This window comes from Schistocerca gregaria, chromosome 8, assembly GCF_023897955.1.
Source record: "Schistocerca gregaria isolate iqSchGreg1 chromosome 8, iqSchGreg1.2, whole genome shotgun sequence".
In the NCBI taxonomy this organism is placed as follows: Eukaryota; Metazoa; Arthropoda; class Insecta; order Orthoptera; family Acrididae; genus Schistocerca; species Schistocerca gregaria.
This window is the reverse complement of record NC_064927.1, coordinates 450520380-450540748: the sequence shown is the minus strand read 5'-3', so window position 1 is coordinate 450540748 and position 20369 is coordinate 450520380. Positions and strand designations below refer to the sequence as shown.

The 20369-nt window shown below is 39.5% G+C and overlaps 1 protein-coding gene across 1 annotated transcript in view; it reads right to left on the bottom strand.

Annotated features, from left to right (window-relative positions):
- The window catches only part of LOC126284790 (probable E3 ubiquitin-protein ligase bre1), a 339859-nt gene that overhangs the window by 113487 nt on the left and 206003 nt on the right, over positions 1–20369 (bottom strand). The window lies entirely within an intron of this gene.

The window sequence follows — 20369 nt, the reverse complement described above, 5'->3', positions numbered from 1 at the left end:
TAAAATACAGGGAGCGATAGGCTATTTACAATTTGTACAGAAACCAGATGGCAGTTATAAGAGTTGAGGGACATGAAAGGGAAGCAGTGGTTGGGAAGGGAGTGAGACAGTGTTGTAGCCTCTCCTCGATGTTATTCAATCTGTATATTGAGCAAGCAGTAAAGGAAACAAAAGAGAAGTTCAGAGTAGGTATTAAAATCAATGTAGAGGAAATAGAAACTTTGAGGTTCTGTGATGACATTGTAATTCTGTCAGAGACAGCAAAGGACTTTGAAGAGTAGTTGAACGGAATGGACAGTGTCTTGAAAGGAGGGTATAAGATGAACATCAACAAAAGCAAAACAAGGATAATGGAATGTAGTCGAGTTAACTCGGGTGATGCTGAGGGAATTAGATTAGGAAATGAGACACTTAAAGTAGTAAAGGAGTTTTGCTATTTGGGGAGTAAAATAACTGATGACGGTCTAAGTAGAGAGGATATAAAATGTGGACTGGCACTGCCAAGGAAACCATTTCTGAAGAAGAGAAATTTGTTAACATCGAATATTGATTTAAGTGTCAGGAAGTCGTTTCCGAAAGTATTTGTATGGAGTGTAGCCATGTATGGAAGTGAAACAACATGGACGATAAATAGTTTAGACAAGAAGAGAACAGAAGGTTTCTAAATGTGGTGCTACAGAAGCATTTTGAAGATTAGATGGGTAGATCACATAACTAATGAGCAGGTATTGAATAGAATTGGGAAGAAGAGGAGTTTGTGGCACAACTTGACAAGAAGAAGGGTTGGTTGGTAGGACATGTTCTGAGGCATCAAGGTATCACCAATTTAGTACTGGAGGGAGCATGGAGGGTAAAAATTGTAGAGGAAGACCAAGAGATGAATACACTAAGCAGATTCAGAAGAATGTAGGCTGCAGTGGGTACTGGGAGATGAAGAAGCTTGCACAGGATAGAGTAGCATGGAGAGCTGCATCAAACCAGTCTCAGGACTGAGGACCACAACAACAACATTTGTAGAACAAAGTGTAGGGCTCTAGGTAGATAATGAATGTAACATGTTTGACTGTCAAGACAGCACTGTGTGATGCCTTCAATGATTACTGTAGCAGAATATTGTCGAGTGATCTTTCTCAGAACCCAAAGAAATTCTGGTCATATATAAAGTCTGTTAGTGGCCAGCCCTAGTGTATAAGGGAACTGAAATTGAGGGTAGCAAAGCAAAAACCAAAATACTTAACTCTGTTTTCAAATATCATGTCCATCATGTCTGAAAGAACAGTCACCATGCGTTCATATAATTTGATTGCCCTGGTTGGGCAATGGATCCATCTTCTTCAGTGTGGATGCAGAAATACATCTGACCACGTGTGGAAATCTTATAGAGTGAATATAGAGGAACTGGACAGGGACTGCAGATAGGTGGCACTTGATGGGAATGTGGATCAGCTGTGAGGTGTGTCGAGATAGTCAGTGCAGTTGCAGTAACACTGTGTCCTGGATGGTGCAAGTGGTTAATGCACCTCCCTAGTAGGCAGTAGATCCCAAGTTTCAATCCTGATCCAGTACACATTTTCACCCATCGCTGCTGATTCCAATAATGTCCCGATGCATCTGACAGCAGTGATCCCCTCCATTTCCTTTCCTTTCTTCCCCTTTCCACCTTCAATTTACATATAAATAATGAGGTATCTTGAACAGAATGACCTCCTCAATTCCATCTAGCATGGATTTTGAAAAGACTGATTGTGTGAAACCCAACTCATACTTTTCTCACATGACATACTGAAAGCTTTGGATCAATGCAGTCAGGTAGATGCTGTATTTCTTGATTTCTGAAAAGCAACGGACTCAGTACCACACTACCACACCTACACTTATTGTCAAAAGTATGATCACATGGGGTATCAAGTGAAATTTGTGACTGGATTGAGGAGTTTTTCGTAGGGAGGACACAACTTGTTATCTTGGATGGAAAGCCATTGTCAGATGTAAAAGAAACTTCAGGTGTGCTCCGGGATAGTGTGTTGGAATCCTTGCTGTTCATGTTGTATATTAATGGCCTTGCAGACAATATTAAGAGTAAAGTCAGGCTTTTTGCAGATAATGCAGTTATCTATAATGAAGACTACCTGAATGAAGCTGCATAAATATTCAGTCAGATCTTGATAAGATTTCAAAGTGGTGCAGAGATTGGCAGCTTGCTTTACATGTTCAGAAAAGTAAAATTTTGCACATCATGGGAAAAAAAACACCTTGTTCTTTGACTATTATATCAGTGAATCATTTTTGGAATAGGTCAACCCACACAAATACCTGGTGTAACACTTCATAGGGATATGAATGGAAGGATCACATAGGTCCAGTTGTGAGTAAGGCAGGTGACAGACTTTGGTTTATTGGTAGAATATGTGATGCAATCAATCTACAAAGAAACTGCTTACAAATCACTCGTGCAACCAGTTCTAGAATATTGATCCAGTGTGTAGGAACCATACTGGATAGGACTAAAAGAGGATATTGGATGTATAGAGAGAAGGGCAGCATGAATGGTCACAGGTTTGTTTAATCCATGGGAGAGTGTCACAGAGATACTGAAGGACTCTTGAAGATAGACCTAAACTATCCTGAGAAAGTCTATTAACAAAGTTTCAAGAATTAGCTTTAAATGATGACTCTAGGAATATATTACAATACCCTACATATCACTCACATAGGGATCATGAGGATAAGATTAGAATAATTACTGCACGCACAGAGGCATTCAATCAATTATTCTTCCTGTGCTCCATATGTGAATGGAACAGGAAGAAACCCTAATAACTGGTACAATGGGGCGTACCCTCTGCCATGCACCTCATGATGGTTTGCAGAGTATAGATATAGATGTATATCTGTGAAATAGACCTAGTGACTTGTGTCATATATCCTCCCACCACCACCTACTCCAATCCCGTCACAAGCATTTCGTATTCCATCAGAGTCAGGGCTACTTGCAAAAGCAGCCATTAACTTAGCTGTGCCTCATTCTGTGTGGGCATGACCACTAACAAGCCGTTTGTTCACAACAATGGCCATTGCCAAATTGTGGCCAAGAGACAGCAGGACCACCCAGATGCTGAGCATACCACACAAATGGTGTACTTGACTTCAATAGAGTGTGCCACTGGATTATTTCCACCAAAACTAACTTTTTCTTTTTAAATCAACAGATGGAAACTCTTGCTGTAATACATACTTTATTCCTACAGCCCCTCTGAACCCAATCTTTGCTACTTCCTGTCCCCTATCTGCCTATCCCCTTCCCAGCTCCTACTCCAGCCCTAAACATGCCTTTTATTCACCAGTACTTCTGCACTGTCCTTGCCTTTTCTCTAGTGGAAAGACTAATCATCAGCATAAAGTTTTAAGTCTGCTAGTGACAGCTGTGGGTAGGGCAGCTAGCTGCAGAGAGATCAGACATGTTGGAAGTGTCAAGAGTCCAGCGATTCTGTTCTAACAATATGTATCACTTTTGTCAAGTTTCACAAATGAGCCTGACATACAGCATCTGGAGAGCAGGTGAGAGCATGCACAGAGGGAACGAGGTGGGTCAAGATTCAAACATCTGCACAACCAGCTCAACAGGACTGAGACGGATGATACCCAGATACACTCTTTATCAATGCACTCCAGAAACACAAAGAGGAGAGAGCATCCACTATGAGAATGTTAACCTGTGATGCAATAAAGATCAACACAGCTCCAGCCTTAAACAGTTTGTTTAGTCAGTCTTCAACAAGATCAATTGTGGTAACAGAATCCTAATAACAGCGCAAGGATACAGATTTTGGCCTCCATTGCACCATGAAAGTAGTCCCCCTGGCAACAGTAGAACCTGTGTCCTTTGGTGTCACAGATGGCTTTTGTGTATCAGGGGATCAAGGCAAACTACACAGAGGGGCCCATCTATGCATGATTAACCTATCAATATGCTAACACCAATGTAACCTGCCTGATAATGGAGAACACTGCTGACAGCTCACCGTCACTGCTGTCTCCCTTTCACAGTCAATCAATGGGTCTGTCCTGAGATGTGACTGCACAAGTCCTTAACTACTAACAATGCAAAAAATGAGAGTAATAAAATTTTATCCTGTGGATGTACAGGGTGTAACTAAATTCCCTTTACAGATGTTGAGGGCTTGAATGGGGCTCAAGACAGTTAAGTTTAGCATAGAAACTCATCTCCGGAAACATACCATTTTCCCACTACATGCAAAATACCACAACTTGTGTTCAAATCTCCTGCCGTTTGGTGCCACTGACTAGGATATTAATCAAACAATGAAAAATCAAGGATGGTATGGAACACTACTATGAAAAGGAAAGTTGCCACACATCGTATAGCAGAGATTCTGTGTTGCAGTTAGGCGCAACAAAGAGACTGTCACAAATAAGCTTTCACCCAGCAAGGCCTTTGTCAAAAATAGACAACAGACACAAACACACACACACACATACACACACACACACACACACACTCACTCAGTCACTAACTCACACAAATACAACTCAGACGCAAACACATGAATGCAGTCTCTGGCAACTGAAGCCACACTGTGCGCAGCAATACCAGTGCATGATGGGGGTGGTGACTGGGTGGGGGTAAGGATGAGGCTGTGGCATGGAGGGAGAGGGATGGAAGGGTATGGGTGAGGGACAGTGAAGTGCTGCTGGGGAGCACGCAGGGATGAGGTAGAGTAGTGTAGGACAGCTATGTGCATTCGGGAGGCACATGGAAGGCAGAGGAGAGATGGGGTGGGGTGGGAGGTAGCGGATAAGGAGAGAAGTAAAAAGACTGGGTGCAATGAGGACCATGTAGTGCTAGAATGGGAACAGGGAAGAGGCTGGATGGGTGAGGACAATGACTGACGAAGGTTGAGGCCAGGAGGTTTACAGCAGTGAAGGCTATATTGTAGGGAAAGTTCCCACCTGCGCATTTCAGAAAAGCTCGTGTTGGTGGGAAGAATCCATATGGTACAGTCATTGAAATGAAGAATGTCATGTCGGGCAGCGTGCTCAGTAACATGATGGTCCACTTGTTTCTTGGCCACAGTTTGTTGGTGGCCATTCGTGCAGACAGACAGCTTGCTGGATGTCATGCCCACATAGAATGCAGCACAGTGGTTGCAGCTTAGCTTGTTGATCACATGACTGGTTTCACAGGTAGCCCTGTCTTTGATGGGAGAGGTGATGTTTGTAAGCGAACTGGAGCAGGTGGTGGTGGGAGGATATATGGGACAGGTCTAATACAGGGATATGAGCCATGAGGTAAGGGCTTACTTGGAAGTTATGCGCCATTTACTTGAAGCAGTCTGAAGAAAATTACCAAAATTGTGGCAAAACCACTCATGAAAATGGTGTCATGATAATGGTCCTGCTCACACGTCAAAACTTGTTTGTAATTTTTTTGACAAAAAACAAGACTATTAAGCTATCTCAGCCACTGTATTTGCTCGACATGGCCCTCTGTGACTTTTTTCTATTCATGAGGCCAAAGATAACCATGAAAAGACATTGTTTTGTCACCATTAATGAAATAAAAACAGAATTGCTGAAAGAGGCGAACACCACAATGAGAAGAACAGAGTGTTTGAAAAAGGACTTTGCAAATTTAAAAATTCATATAAATTTATTGAAACAAGATCTACAGCTGGGTTTAGTGTTTTTTGTACGGAAACACATCAGGTTTTTTTACCTTAAACGAGATATGTTGTATGTGGCTTCCGTTGGTTATCCTGCACACATCTCATTGGAAGTCATTTCTTCCCAAACTCGCTATAGCATTACAGGTGTAATTGCTCAGTGGCGGTGTAAATTCTTACTTTAAGTTCAGGTAGAGAAGCTGGCACTGAAGGTACAACACAATATCCTCAATGCATCACCGCCCCCCTTCCCCCCCCCCCCCTCCAAAAAAAAAATAATAATAATAAAATAAAATATATAATAATCGAGTGATGCCAGGACTGGGGAATGTGGGGGCCACACAGTTGGCACATTACACTGAGAAAATCCTGGGTGTCACCCAGGTAGTGGGGTGGTGCACCATCTTGCACGAAGTGAACATTTCATTCTTGGTTATCTTCATTGATATGTCGACAAAACGTTGTTTCACTTGCTTAACGGCGTCATCAGATATGCTTGGATGACTTGATGATTTCTAATGTCTTCGTCGAGTACCCTGTTTCTACAAAACATTTATGCCACTCACAAATTGTAGGGCTCTTAGAAGGATCTTTAGCATACTTAGTAAGGAAATTATGCTGCACTATTGTCGCCGACTTCGATTCTTTAAACCAAAACACACAGCTAACATGCTCTAACCCAGTGAAGGCAGTTATCTTTAACACGATTGCCGCTAGCACTTCTTATGGTGTGGTTCGGCACTTGCAAACTATGTGAGACAAAACTTGATGTATTTTCCTACAAATTGACACAACAATCACCTCTGTAGGTACTATGAATTAATTTATATGAATTTTCAAAGCTGTAAATTCCTTTTTGAAATACCTGTGAGTTCTTGAAGTGCTTCCAAGAGCAATTATCCATATCACCTGAAATCTGTGCCTTACTACTTACAGACTTGCCTCTGTGGTGATGGTTTTGTCTCTGGTTCATCACAAAGGCTACTACAGGGCTGGGATTTCTGGCCTCCATTCTATTCACAGATGACGCTACTTTTGTGAGGGACAGTATCATCAAACTTCACAATATCCACTTGTGGACTACAGAAAATTGCCATGGTATGGTGGCAGTGAAGCATCAGCACTGGTTCAGCCCAAATGTGTGTGTTGGAGGGGTGGGGGAGGGGAGGGGGATTATTGGTGCCCATCTCATGGGACCAGTCATCCTTCCACAAGGCCTACCAGATGAGGCATATCTGCACAAGATACAGAGGGACACTGCCAGCCCTTCTGGAAGAAGTGTCTTTGGTGGTATGAAGAGTAATGTGGGTACTACATGATGGTGCTCCATCTCACTGCCCTTTTGAGTGTGGTGCAAAAATACCAGCACAGACAGAATGATCGTGCTTACTTCTGTGTTCCCATGTGTGCTTTCAATCACTGAAACCTATACTGTCAAAGATCTTTCATCTCCATTCTCAACTGTGTCTCCCTCACTTGGAATGCATTTCTGACCATATGTCTGTATGACCTTTTTGCTCCTTATCCCTTAAGAGATCACTTCCTGTAGTCTGCTCCCATTTACTAAAATCATGTATGAACTAAAAAAAATCTGCTCTGATAACGTTGTGTACAATTATTTCAAAAATCACTTCAAGATACTTGCGGTCAATGAATGAATTTTGAGAAGAAGAAAGCTACCAAGGAGCATGACTGGTAGGTCAGTAAACTTATACACAGACGAATAAAGCTAGTACTACTACTACTACTACTACTACTACTACTACTATATGCTGTTCCTTTTTTTTTTTTTTTTTTTGGTCACAAACTTCCTAAGCACAGTTTACTATGTGTCAAAGAGAAAAATAAAATAAAAAATACAGGAAAATTCCTTGCTTTCTGAACATTGTATCACTCCTTGCTTTGAAGTATATCATTTGGGATCTGTTTGCCCCTGTACATTTTTGTATTTCTTTGCCTTCATACATGAGATACCAAAAATATCGTACGTCTTTCAACTATTAATGTCTAAGGCTATATTTAGTCTGAAAGACTGTAAGTGGGGCATAAATTATGAAGTGGTCAGCTGCCCACCTTTGGTTTTTATCATAATTTTGAATGACTAATTGCTGGTAAATAGCGTTTCGACAACAATGGTATCACTCAGCAATCGCCAATAGCATAATAGCCTCTCCCATCCCACACACTTGAACCAGTTGTTTATTTTTGTGTAGGGATATTTAAAAACTATAGTGTATTCCAGCCCTGTTGTTATTATCGACAAGCTCCGGCTGCGAGTTGTGGGTGGTTGTCAGTGCATTCAGCACATGGCTGGGATTTTAGAGTGTGTACACTCAAGAAGATCACCATGTGACACACTTGGTGTAATGTGTTTGTCCTCAAGTGCATATCTGCTGTTTGGATCCTCAAGGACTCTGTTACACTGTCCACACACATTAATATGACCACCTGTCAAAAGCCTGAACACCAGCCTCTTGCAGTGTGGATGTGCAGGAAGAGACTCAGTGAGATTCTGGAAGGTACCAACAGGGATGTGGAGTCAGCTGATTCCAGTGCCGTGGAATGATTGACTAACCACGGAATGAACAGGCTGATCTAGATTGTGTCATGCAAGTATAGACAACTTCTTTAGCCACGTAATCACTATGGATGGTTTGCTGAGTGTATTACTATGAGGTAAAGGAGCAAAACAAACATTGGAAACATATGAGTTCAGGACCATAAAAAAGGGGCAGAGGCACAACCATTATTGAACAAAGTGATGTGTGGTTTAGGGGCTGCCAAGGCGTTGCGCTAACATATTATGTTTGTAAGATGCAAACCGTCAGAGGAGCATATTAACAAAACTTCCTACCATGGTTACTAGTGGCTGTCAGGAGAAAGAGTAGTGGGGAGCTATTGAAAGTGGAGTTCTGCTCCATGAGAATGCCCCACCTCATTCTTAATGGGAGATGCTGATTTTTTGGGATTGCACATTTTTGCCTCATGTCCTGTATTCTCATGACATGGCACCTAGTAATTTCCAGAATGATACTGTCATTATTTATTTTATTTATTTATTTGTGTTCTGTAGATCCAGTATACAAAAGAATTGCATAGATATGGAATGAGTCGCAATATAAATTAACACAGTAGCCTACTTGTATATGCTAACAAATGTAAATTGCAATTGGTGCATAAGAAACAAAGTATGTTAATAGTTACAGGCTTAAGCATTTTCTATAGTAAAACAGAGGTATAAAACAATAAAATAATAAATTACAATTGTCCATATACAAACTATACATTGGCAGGAATTTGATAGTGCCAATTGCCTGAACACGAATTCCCATACTGCTGTAAGATGTATTAAGTTACAAAGTGGCAATAGCAAACATTACAAGTAAAGTATTACATCTAAGTTACAAGGTTACATTAAGAAATTGACTAAGAGAGTAAAACGCTTTTTCCAGAAGATATTCCTTCAATTTACTCTTAAATTTTGGCATTTCGCTGGTAAGATTTTTTATGTCAGACGGGAGTGCATTAAACACCTTTATGCATGAGTAGTATACTCCCTTTTGTATCAGACTCAAGTTTTTTCTGTCATGTGTACGATCTTAGCTGAAAATCACACGAGGGATAAGATATATTGTGAGGTCATTGCTAATATTTCGTGTGTTTTAAAAAGATTTTTGCATTAATGATTCCTATTAACTCCACTTATAATTCAAAGTGCTCTTTTCTGAGTTACAAATACTTTATTAGCCATTGGTTGGTTACCCCACAATATTAAGTCATATGATAACAATGAATGGAAATAGCCAAAATAAGCAGCCTTAACAGCATCACTATTAGCAGTTGTTGCTATAATACGTAGAGCATAAGTTGCTGAACTAAGTCTTTTTCTCAAGTCCAAAATATGGCAAGACCAATTTAATGTATTGTCAATGTGGAGGCCTAAACATTTTGTTGAATAAACTTGATGTATATCTTGATCATTACAGCTTAGACTTCTGTCATACTGAACTTTGTAACACCCATGGAAATGTATGAACTGGTTTTTTTAGATTTAAAGTTAGGCCATTGCATCTGAACCACTTATGGCGGTCATGGAACACCAAGCTGGCAGATGATGCAATATCATTTTCAGGTGTTTTTTCAGTTACAAGGGATGTATCATCTGTGAAAAGAGAAAATTTGATGTTAGCCTTAGAACAGTGAGGAAGGTCATTAATAAAAATAAGAAAGAGCAAAGGCCCAAGCACCGAACCTTGCGGCATGCCTACACTAACTGTTCCCCAGCCAGATGAAGCTATTGAGCCAACTTCATGATTCAGCAATACCCTCTGCTTTCTGTCAGTCAGGTATGATCTGAGCCACATTCCCACTGTGGCAGTTAAGCCATAATAGGCTGCTTTTGAAAGGAGGATTACATGGTTCACACAGTCAAAGGCTTTGGTTAAGTTGCAAAAAATACCAACTGAAGCCAATTTATTGTTCAGTGCTTCTAGAACATTATTAGTAAAGGAGAATATGGCATCATCAGTTGGCAGGCATGACTGGAAACCAAATTGGCATTGACTAAGAGCCTTGTGGAAATTCAGGTGTTCTACAATTCTCCTATGCATCAGTTTCTCATGAACTTTGGAGAAGCATGTTAAAAGGGATATAGGGAGGTAGTTAGAAGCAATGGTTTTTTCCCTCTTCTTGAACAGTGGTTTCACATCGGCATACTTCATTCTATCAGGGACAATACCTTGTCGAAGGGATTCATTAAATATACGGCAAAGTATTACACAAACGGCATTATGACAATGTTTAAGTACCTTAGTGGAGATATTAACTAATTAATGGAAAATCTCATATAAAGATGTGAAACAATTACTAACAAAGAGATAGAGGGGCTGGCCAGTACTTACCTCAGCTCAGTACAGCCGATAGAAACACAAAAAACAACCGAAAATTTAAGTTCCTAGCTTTCGGAATAAATGTTCCTTCATCAGGGAGGAGAGAGGGGAAAGAAAGGGAAGAAGGGAAAGTGGGGAAAGTGGATTTAGTTACTCACAACCCAGGTAACTAAATCCACTTTCCTTTCTTCCCTTTCTTTCCCCTCTCTCCTCCCTGATGAAGGAACATTTATTCCGAAAGCTAGGAACTTAAATTTTCGGTTGTTTTTTGTGTTTCTATCGGCTGTACTGAGCTGAGGTAAGTACTGGCCAGCCCCTCTATCTCTTTGTTAGTAATAATTAGTGGAGATATTATCAAAGCCAGATGACATTTTGGTTTGCATTTTAGTGATGATCCTTTTCACTTCACTGACAGTAATTGGGGCTGTGAACATTTGATTAATTTTGCACAGACCAGATCCTTTCAGAAGGTCCATAGCCTCATTGACTGAACCCCTACAGCCAGTTTTATCAGAAGCTGTTAGAAAGTGCTCATTTAAGACTGTTGTAACTGCATTCGTTGCTTTAATTAAATTATCACACTGTCTTATTTCTATGCTGGATACGCTCTCCTCTTTTTTTCCCAGCTCCCTTTTGATGACATTCCAGATGGTTTTTATTTTGTTGTTAGGGTTGTCTATTTCACTTTTAATATGTAAAGTTTTGGATTTTACAATATAATCTGTAGTGGTCTTTCATTGCAGGATCTTCAGAACATCTTTGCGACACATATAACCATTTTTTTGTATTACATGAAATTTTTATCCCTTTTGTAATCCAGAGTTTCATTTTGCAGTTCTGGGGGTTAATTTTAATAGTTTTCTTGTGAAATACTGCTTCAAAAAGGGACATGAATTCATCTGTGAATAGGTTGAATTTAATGTTAACATTTCTTTCTTTGTATATTGGGCTCCAGTCAGTCTGCTGCAAGAGCTGATTGAAATTTTCTAAAGTGTCCACATTGACTGTTCTGAAGGACCTAAAAACTAGTTTATATTTTTTAATGCCAGAACATAAGTCATTAAGAGTTACCAAATGCTCATCATGATATGACAGACCATTAAGAATTTGACATACAGTACTAAGACTACTACTAAACTTATCAATAAAGATGTTGTCAATAAGGCTTACACTAGAGAGAAGTCTTCCGAAGTAAGAGTAGTTTCAGATGTGCCGCAGGGGAGTGTCATAGGACCGTTGCTATTCACAATATACATAAATGACCTGGTGGACGACATCGGAAGTTCACTGAGGCTTTTTGCAGATGAAGCTGTGGTGTATCGAGAGGTTGTAACAATGGAAAATTGTACTGAAATGCAGGAGGATCTGCAGCGAATTGACGCATGGTGCACGGAATGGCAATTGAATCTCAATGTAGAGAAGTGTAATGTGATGCGAATACATAGAAAGATAGGTCCCTTATCATTTAGCTACAAAATAGCAGGTCAGCAACTGGAAGCAGTTAATTCCATAAATTATCTGGGAGTACGCATTAGGAGTGATTTAAAATGGAATGATCGTATAAAGTTGATCGTCGGTAAAGCAGATGCCAGACTGAGATTCATTGGAAGAATCCTAAGGAAATGCAATCCGACAACAAAGGAAGTAGGTTACAGTACGCTTGTTCGCCCACTGCTTGAATACTGCTCAGCAGTGTGGGATCCGTACCAGATAGGGTTGATAGAAGAGATAGAGAAGATCCAACGGAGAGCAGCGCGCTTTGTTACAGGATCATTTAGTAATCGCGAAAGCGTTACGGAGATGATGGATAAACTCCAGTGGAAGATTCTGCACGAGAGACTCTCAGTAGCTCGGTATGGGCTTTTGTTAAAGTTTTGAGAACATACCTACACCGAAGAGTCTAGCACTATATTGCTCCCTCCTAGGTATATCTCACGAAGAGTCCATGAGGATAAAATCAGAGAGATTAGAGCCCACACAGAGGCATACCGACAATCCTTCTTTCCACGAACAATACGAGACTGGAATAGAAGGGAGAACCGATAGACGTACTCAGGGTACCCTCCACCACACACCGTCAGGTGGCTTGCGGAGTATGGATGTAGATGTAGATGTAGAGGTATCTGTCACTCGAGTAGGAAATTGAACTATTGGAGTTAAATTAAAGGTTTCCAATAAATGTTCCAATTCTCTTCTACTGGTGTTGCCTGTAAGGAAGTTTACATTAAAGTCACGCATAATGACTAACTGCTTAGCCTTTGAATATATTTTTACCAAAACTGATTCAAGCTGTTTTAAGAAAACACAGATTTTTCCCTGCAGGAGCCCTATAAATTGTTACCACTATAATAGACTTATTATCAGCAAAAATTTCAGATACACATGCTTCAAACTTAAAATCTTCACAATACATACTTAAGTCAAACAATTTATGAGGTATACCCTCTTTGACATAAATTACAGATCCACCTTTCTCTTTGTTTGATCTACAGTAACTATGAGCTAAAACATAACCTTCGAGATGGGGCATCAGCATGACAGACCTTACAGGGTGTTCTGTAAAGCACAATATATGAGGTTAGTTTTCATTTAACATGAGACCCAAAAGCTCCAATTTTCCTCTAAGGCTCATGATATTTTGGTGGAATATACAGAATTTATATTTCAATACAGATTTAAAGTTGCAGTTTATGGGTGTTAAATTAGAATCTCTCACTACATCAGGATTGATGCTTGATTTACTGATCGGTTCCCTGTTAAGGGGCCTGCTTGTGCACACATTACTTACGATTTGACTTGTGCTTTCCTGTTTCTTGATGCAGCGCTGATCCCATAAAAAATAGTGTTTGTGAACAGCATGTCTTCTACTTCTATGTCTTTTTCTTGGATATGTCGAAGCAGAGATTTCAGTGGATGGTAGAAGCTTTGAAAAAAGTGTCTCATTGTTCATCTCTTCCTTTTCTGCTCCTTCAGGTGATACTGGAGATGGGACCTTGGAGACTGTGGCTGTGGCCTGTTGAGATGTTGATGGTGGGGCACAAGAGTCTTCTATTGGTGCTGCTATTGCTATAGTTTCTTCTTCTACCAAAGTTGTGGAGGCTGATGCTTCTGTCATTGGTGATGGCATAACAACTGCCTCTGGTAATAGTAGTTGTGATGTTTGTTGGGATGACAATAATGCTTCTTCTGTAATTGCTGTTGTTTCTAGAGAAGGTAATGTTGCTGTTGCTGTTGGTGACATCTGTGTTTTATCAGTAGATAGTGCTGGTTCTGCTGCTACAGTTGGTAAGGTTTGATAATTGTTTGTGGTTGGCAAGTTAAATGTAGTTCTCCTGCTATCAGCACATTATTAATATTACTTCTGTGAGCTGCAACCAACAATTCCATAATTTTATAACTGAGAAGTTTCTTGCCCTTACCGTTAAGGTGCAGTCCATGTCTGGTAAAGCATTTTCTCTTCAGATAGTTCAGAGGCAAGAACTGGGTGTTTTGATGCATTGTACAGAGCTTCTCAAACTGTGTGTTGGCTTCCTTGATTTCTTTATTAACACATGAGTCATTTATAAGGTCGTGTCTGTGAGGTATTCCAATGATGATGAGCTCGTTTTTTGTATTAGATTCCAACACTAACTTTAAGTTTAGAACAGCACGAGATAATTCATTCTTGTAGACCTCATTCACACCTCCCATTATTACTGTAAACTCATTTGCATTTCGTGAAGTTCCAGCTTTTATATTATTTGTGACTTTGCACATAGGTGCTCCAGGTTTAACATAGCTACAAGAGTTAACACCATAATCCGAACGTAGAACTTTCGCGAGTCCGCGTCCGTGACTATTCGAATGAATATTTACACTAAAAGATTGCTTTCCTATCATTCTTACCACTGTTGACTGACTTGTGTTTGTAGCATTTGCACACTTATCTTCTGCACTTCTGATAGTCTCTAAGTCACTGTGAATGTTTATTGGTGTATCAGTAACTTGAAACACTGTTTCACTTTGAAATGGGCAAGTGAACTTTTTAGACCTAAAATGATCGTCATAATAACTCTTGTTTGTTACCGGTAAAGCTTGCAAAATATTTGCACAGTTTGAAGATTCCAAATAAACCACATTCTTTTACAACTTAATTATGTCGTCACACAGAGTGTTGATTAGTTTTTTCCTTTTGTAGCTATTTCACAATATTTCGCTGCAAGGATGCATGTTTTGCAAGTTGATATGAGTTCCTTGTACTTACATGTGGTTTATCTGGTAATTCATCTTGACTTCCAGTATTTTTATTAAAATATGGCATGGCACACACAGATTATCATAAACAGCATTATATTGCTCACACAGGGAACACTTACACACGCTTTACCCCCCCCCCCCCCCCCCCATTAAATGGGGAGATTACGAATTGTACACCCTTAATGACCGCCACCTTTAACACTGTGCAATTGTTGGGTAGAACATTTTCTAAACAGATATAACACAGACTTCTACAACAAAGCCCTCCATCAATTCTCTTGTATGGAAAATGTGATATATTGAAGAGTGAATTTGCAGAGAAGGACTGACACCACCACTAATGTCATGATTGCAGTTCGACTTTTTCAAGGTGATAATTAAAACTTTGTGACTATCTCTCTTACTTTCTACCTAACTATATCACCTTTAACCCTAGTGTATGAGGAGCAATCAAAAAGTTTCTAGCCTGAGATAGTTACTGCAATGTCTCGCACAAACAACACCATCTACTTTCATGGTGCCCTTTTGTAGGTATGCAAGTCAAATTTTGTGGTTCCAGCTTCATTAGTTTTGTCACTACGATGCGTTGTGTACTGTAGTGTAAAAGCAAAATTGCAAATATCAAGAGAATCGAGAACCGTGTTGGGATTGTGGGATTGAATATCTTCATTTGAATGGAATGACGCAGAAGGAAATTGCAGAGGACACGCAGAATACACTAAGGAACAGTGCTGTGTCTTATGCAACACTGAAAAACTGGGTGTCTGACTTCAAATGTGGAAGAACAAGTGTGGAAGATGCGCCAAGGAACAGAAGGCCTGTCGCCATTGCCACTGATGAAACAGTGGTTGCAATACATGAAACGATTTTGCAGGATCATTGAACAACATTGCACCACATTGAAACCACATTTGGCATCTCCCATGGGTGTGCTCCTGGCATTGTTGTGGATATTTTGGGAATGTGGACAGTTTTATCTTGGTGGGTCCTGAAAGACTTGAATGTAGACCAGAGACGGGAGTGTGTGCAGTGTTGTGAAGGAATCATCCGCCAATTTGGAGCAGATGAAGACGGCTTCCTTGCAAGGTATGTGACAGTGGACGAAACATGGGTTCACCACTTTGATCCTGAGACAAAACAAAGGTCGCAACAATGGAAACATCCTTCACCCTCTACCCCAATAAAATTCCGGGTGCAAAAATCAGCCGGTAACGTGATGGCTTCGGTCTTCTGGGATTCAGAAGGGGTAATTATGGTGGATTACTAGCAAAAGGGCATAACTATAAATGCATCATACTATTGCACCCTCCTGCGCCATTTGAGAGAAGAGATAAAGAAAAAAATGTGCAGAAACGTGGCACACGAAATTCTTTTGCACCAGAACAACGCACCAGCGCAGAAAGCCCTCGCAACTCTGGAAACTCTGCATGACTGCGGTTTCGAAAAAGACCTCAAAGGATGACAATTTGACAGTGATTGATGCTGTGAAAGCTTGGTTGGACCTGAAATCAAAGACCTTTTATTTGAATGGTATGCAGAAGTTATCTGAGTGTGCCCACAAGCATATTAATGTACATGGGTTTTATATTGAAAAATAACTTGCTATTATGAAATTCCTGCCATTCGTTATTAGTTAGTCTGGAAACTTTTTGATCCGCCCACCCCCTTGTATTTGTGATTAGAAATATTTTTGCAAAACAACAAAATTTTTGAGGCTCTTGGGTGATGTTGCAAAAGACAGTGTTATGAGACTCTGATATTTCAATGAAGTACCTGTTCATTATCTTCAGGTGAAGTCAATTCTTAGTGGAAGAGCCCAATAGGAGCATTAATTGGCATGGACAAAAAAAGGGTGCACATATCTTGTCACGGCTATCAGAACCAACAATTTGATAACTGTATTCTCTGTAGAAATTCAGTAAAAAGGCTGAAAGGCAGGATACCAAATCAGAGGATAGTGGATGTTTTTACATACAGTAAGTATCAACCTCTATAGCATTAATGGCTATAGAATTGCTGCCTCCTGAACTCTTGCTAATTTGATATCCTGTGACTTTCTTAATTACATTATCTCCTATGTGGACGTGCACAGCCTCTTTCATAAAACAGTCTCTGAAAGAGTAAGCAGTGGAGATGATCTTGTACTGCCCAGTGTAGTCTGGGCCAATGTAGTCACATGGGGGTGGGTGAGAGAGTGAGTGAGTGAGTGAGAGAGAGGGGGAGAGAGAGAGAGAGAGAGAGATAGAGAGAGAGAGAGAGGAGACTGCCCTATAGTTATGAAAAAGTATTTGTAAAGTCTTGTGTATGTGCATATCAGTACTTCAGTGCCTCAACTATTTAATGAGTTGTTGTCTTTACTCTTTCCATTATTTATATTCCACCAATGGCTGCTCAGTTCCCCCTGAGCAGCCATAGCATACGGATCTCCGTGCCGGCATGTTCACAGGAGCTCAGTCCATCAGTTCACCTGATGATGGCGAGATGTTTGAAATATTGTGCCCGTTGGACACTATAGACCGGCAGTACACCCGTGGATATTTTAATTATCAAATACGCCTGGAGAAACTCAAGAATCACAACATTTACCGGGTTTACATGAGTCTGTTGTGCTTTTTTTTTTTTTTTTTTTTTTTTTCTCTCTCCACCATACGAAGTACTCAAAGTTGGTATATGCATAAGATTCGATGGCACATTAGATTCAAGTGCAAACTTTAATCATTCACCAGTATTTCTTACTCTATATGATCTGAAGCAGCAAAACATTTATTAAACTCTAGCACAAAAATATAGGTACGGTATCTGTAAATCAAAGAAAGGCAGACATAAATCGGGTAAGAGGTTATCGAGTTAAAAGAGCTGGTATATATTTCCAGTACTGAATTCTGCTCACAGACGTCCGATCAAAATTCATTACTACCATGACAGGAAATTTTCTTTAGTTGTCAGTGCAAATAGGGTGTCTTTTTTTTTGTTTTTTATCTGCTCATTGAAATGATGTGCTCTGAAACTACACTGACGATGACATGGAAGGAGGAAATGAATCTACTTCTGATATAGACTCCTCCAAGGATTCCAGTAATTATGACATTAGTGGATAATGATGAGTAATGCCTGCAATTTACAGTATGCTTGTTTGTATATCATGTAGGTAATCAAGCTAGGCATGTTTTTTAAGAATAAAAATGTCACTTATTACCATAATGAGTAACTTAAAAATAAATTATCATCGTTTTTTATAGTTCATGTATACATTCACTACTGTTTGACGTAAAGTTAGCACTGTAAAATAAATTTCAACAATACAAAAATACCCTACCAGTGATGTGCCAAAAATCCTATTTTTTTTTTTAATTTAATTTTTAAAATTGGGGTACTCATTACATTCGATGGAGCATAAGATTCACATAAATATGTTATATCATATTATCCTTGATAATAATGGTTTTATGAGCAATAGGCTGCGGTCTACACATGTTACTGAGCCCAAAATTTTGTCTACTTCTGCAGAAGACATCCTCAGGGGCTATAAAGATATATTTAATTTACAAACATAAATTTATTTAGTCGACTGAAACAGCTGAATTGTTTATTGGCAACTACCAATGATTGAGTTGTGACATCATGCGACTACTGTCAAAGATTGCAGCATTGTGTCTACATGTTTCATGGAACTCGTACAGGAGAAAAGATGACACTGTTTGATTAATTAAGCACTAAGTTTGTGACACAGCAGATGGATTCTTACCATGTTCTTCTACACCCATAAATAATGAATTTTTTCACTAATTCTTATTTTCAGTACATTTATCTGTTGGCAAGTAACACCCACATAAAAATCTCTACTTTTAAAATTTTTCTTAAATTTGTTATTCAGATTCTCATTCAAGTGTTCTTACTCCTTTTGTATAATTACTTCTCATTAGGGCATAGTTAATTAAAAGTTACAGATAATTAGATTTTGTGGTGCAGTTTGCTACATGCAAAAGCCTGTGAACCAGTACTCATATCTGAGAAGGACCACCCACACCATTTGAAAGTTAAGCATTGTGGCTTTCCTGTATAGTATTTTAAATCAGCTAAAACTAATTATCCTCTGCAGTAATTAACATCAAGGGTTACAAGCAGACTCATTTTCCATTGCAGATTTTTTAACAATGAATGTTAGTTTCCAAACATTGACTACATACTTTTTTTTACCTTAATTTGTCTGTAAAAAATCATATACAGCATTAGTTGATTAACTCATCAATTAATAATTTCAGATAATTTATTCTCATTTGCAATGAGGCACTCATTCATATAAATAAGGGGATTCACAATGTGTAAGGATAATAGACCCTATATTTATCAAAATTTTTGACCAACAACATTTTCTGTAAATCAAAAATCTTGTAGTTCATATAAATCAGTAAAATCCAACTTAGCCAAATTTCAAAGCATTATATAGTTTTCAAAATAACTGTTTGTTCTTATGGCTATCTACAAGCAGTCGGATGTCACCAAAAACTGCCAGTCCATGGTTTGAAAATGTGTGTTGGATTCACTCTCAGTGTTAGCCCATGCAGCAAATTTGTTCATTCTGTATGTAAAAATTTGGACACCAAATGGACTGTGTTTGATCAACAACTACTGTGAAATGTTATTGTCACAGAAGTGATCTGTTGTTGGACATCATGATGCTAATTATGGACTGTGATAATTAAACCAGCAAGGTCTAAACTTTTGTTCAATACATCAATGCAAGACTGTGTTAACTGTGAGCTGTGATGATTTCATATTAATGTGCACTGTTTGTTCTGTGCCACAACAGAACAATTAACTTTGCAGCTGTAATTGTGAGTGTGTATTCTGGAAAGTGGTGCTAATAAGGAATGAAATGTGTGTGTTGATGTCATATGAAAAATGGTGTTGTATACATCTTTGAGCAAACACCACCCAATACTCATTTAAACTTTCAGCTTCACAGTGATCAAGATCGATGCTGCCAAGAACAAGGTTACAAAATCAAGGGTGGTTCCATCGCATGTGGTGTTCTGTGGGTTTGGAGCACTTTGCAGTGAAAGTGTTATATGAAAGAACACTCTGTGGAGGTCAGCATCTATGAAGCAGCAAGTTAGATTGAGGAGGACCAGGTGAGGCTGATGTGAATGGAGGTGATAGGGTTGTGAAGGAATGAGGATAGGGTGTTTTGACCCTGAGTCCAGATCATGAGATACTATCAATGAATCTGAACACCTGTCTCATGGCTCCATCCACAACCAGGTAAAACTCACTAACCACCAACAGTATCTGTATTTTGACAGTTGCCATCTCTTCCACACTAAAAATTCCTCCCTTACAGCCTGGCAACCTGTGGATAATGTATTTGCAGCAACAGGGACTCCCTTCCTTAGAATGCTAAAGGTTCTATGAGGGGCTTCATTGGCAGACACTTCTCTCCAAACATAGGCCACAAGCGTGTTTCCCATGCCATATCCTCACACATCAACAATCCTTCCCCCACCACTCAAGAATCAGATACAAAGGAGCACTGCACTTGTCATCCAATGTCATCCTAGAC